The sequence below is a fragment of the Saccostrea cucullata genome, unplaced genomic scaffold (assembly GCF_032062105.1).
Source record: "Saccostrea cucullata isolate Sc308-1 unplaced genomic scaffold, CSIRO_AGI_Scuc_v1 ctg1676, whole genome shotgun sequence".
Classification (NCBI taxonomy): domain Eukaryota; kingdom Metazoa; phylum Mollusca; class Bivalvia; order Ostreida; family Ostreidae; genus Saccostrea; species Saccostrea cuccullata.
This window is the reverse complement of record NW_026922558.1, coordinates 7517-9575: the sequence shown is the minus strand read 5'-3', so window position 1 is coordinate 9575 and position 2059 is coordinate 7517. Positions and strand designations below refer to the sequence as shown.

The window sequence follows — 2059 nt, the reverse complement described above, 5'->3', positions numbered from 1 at the left end:
TATTGGCAACAATTTGTAATAAACAACAATATCCTTATGTTTAAATAGAAAATAATTAGTGATTTTCTCGTATATAAAATAGCATGTCTTTAAAATAATTCTCTTTTTAATGTGTCGTTTGTCTGCATTCGGCTTCAGCCAAGCTCTTGCACTCGGTGACACGGAATGTTGTTTACATCTAAAAACGTGGCGACATCAGCTGAGATTTGCAGTGGATTTAAATGCAATAACCACACAATCTCTAAAGAAAATGGGGATAAATTAAGAGACAAGGCATTGCTTCTCCATTTTACAAGAATATGAGGACATTATTTCGGAAAATAGCAGAAAACTGAGACGATTTGCATCAGCTCTAGCTCCGTAGATCAATCACTGCTGACTGTAATTCCAGGCCAGGTATGTATACGCATATGCAGGTACATGTGTAGATCTACAATATGTAGACATGCTTTTGTTAACAAAAAAAAAAACCGAGTGTGTTCATGTTCATTTAAATGTATTAGTACAGTCAGTGAAAAACTGTAATTATGCGAGCCTTGTGTGTAACAACCCCCGCCCCCCCCCCCCTACTAAGTTGCACACTTTTTAGAATTATTAAAAATTAGTGGCACTAAATAAGTACTGAGTTCCTGTCAATTAGTTCATTTTCTTTGAGACAATATGTGTAATAATAGAGATCATCAGTAACACAAATTTAAACTAAATTGAATGAGATGTTTTCATTGTTTCAGTCAATCACTCAATGATTCACTAGTGACTAGGCCTAAACAAACAATGATGTATTTTGACATACAAATATGCTACACATTTTTCAAAAAATATCCGTAACATTGTGTTGAAAACATAAAAGCCCCACTTCAGATCAGCTGTAATTTTCTAGAATTTCTAAATTAATGAAGAAAAAAAATCTTTTTTTGTTTAGATTACATGTACATTAAAAATATTTATATAATATATACTTTTATCATTGTAGCTGTCCAGAGTTTCAGGCTTAAAGAGTGAATAAATAACATTTGCATCATTTCTCCACAGGGTATGTATACTTCTAAAGCATTTCACATTTTCAAAGCTTGCAAGTGCATATTGTTTTTTTTTCATTAATTTTGGTAAAAGGGAGACTTAGAATTTTTTTAATAGAAAATATTCTATCAATAACTTTTGTAGATGTCAGAGGTTTCACTTTCACAGAGAAGTTTTGTAACACATTTTTTTTTCATTTATATCAATAACATAAATTCACTACAATATACAATGCAGCATAATTTGTTTTGTCAAATGTAATGCCATTTTATTCTACAATGTATATTTAGTAATCTCATAGCATATATATTGTGTTGCAGGAATAGCTATTCTCAGATGTTGGACAAATGGATTCATTCAGGCAGCAAGTTAATCCATCATTTAAGGAAAATGGTATGCTCAATATAAGCTATAAACCATACAAAGTTTTGATAATAAAACTATCAGAAGAATTGAAAACATGTGTAGCGGACAGTATATAGGGAACTTATACTGCCTCGCCAGTGAGCTAGCTTTTCTGGTGATGCGGTAGAGTCTCCCTCTTTTTCAGGCAAGTTAAGCAACGGCGAGCCTGTTCAACCCCTGGAAGGGTGACCGCTTCACGTTACACATGTATGTAAATTCTATGTTAAATGTTTCCATGCATTTTTTTTATTTCATTTTTTAAACACAAATTACTTCCAATAATGGTATTTCCTGATTTTCTCCTATTTTCAGATTTCATTTTATCCACAAGAACATGAGGTGATGGAAATAATTTGCACCTGCCCAGCATTCCTACAGTTTGTCACTGGATTTGAAAAGAAATGTTTAAATAAATTTTCTAGATAAATAATAATTTGACTTTTTCATAAATTTACTGTACAGGTTTTGAAAAGGCCATTAAGATATGGAAATCTTAACTTTCTTACTATTTTGTGTGGAGGGTACTAATGATCATCAAGATCTTATTTCCAGCATGTGCATTGCGTTCATTTATCTTTCAATAATATCACCAAAAACAGGAGACTAGAGATCCCCCTAATTGTTTCAAAATAGG

The 2059-nt window shown here is 32.1% G+C and overlaps 1 long non-coding RNA gene across 1 annotated transcript; it reads left to right on the top strand.

Moving 5' to 3' along the window:
• Positions 1-971: 971 nt before the first annotated feature.
• On the top strand, positions 972-1809 carry LOC134261951 (uncharacterized). The gene is made up of 4 exons (XR_009990920.1): positions 972-1033; positions 1341-1413; positions 1571-1632; positions 1738-1809. It is a non-coding gene; the product is annotated as an uncharacterized LOC134261951 (long non-coding RNA).
• The last annotated feature ends 250 nt before the right edge of the window (positions 1810-2059 follow it).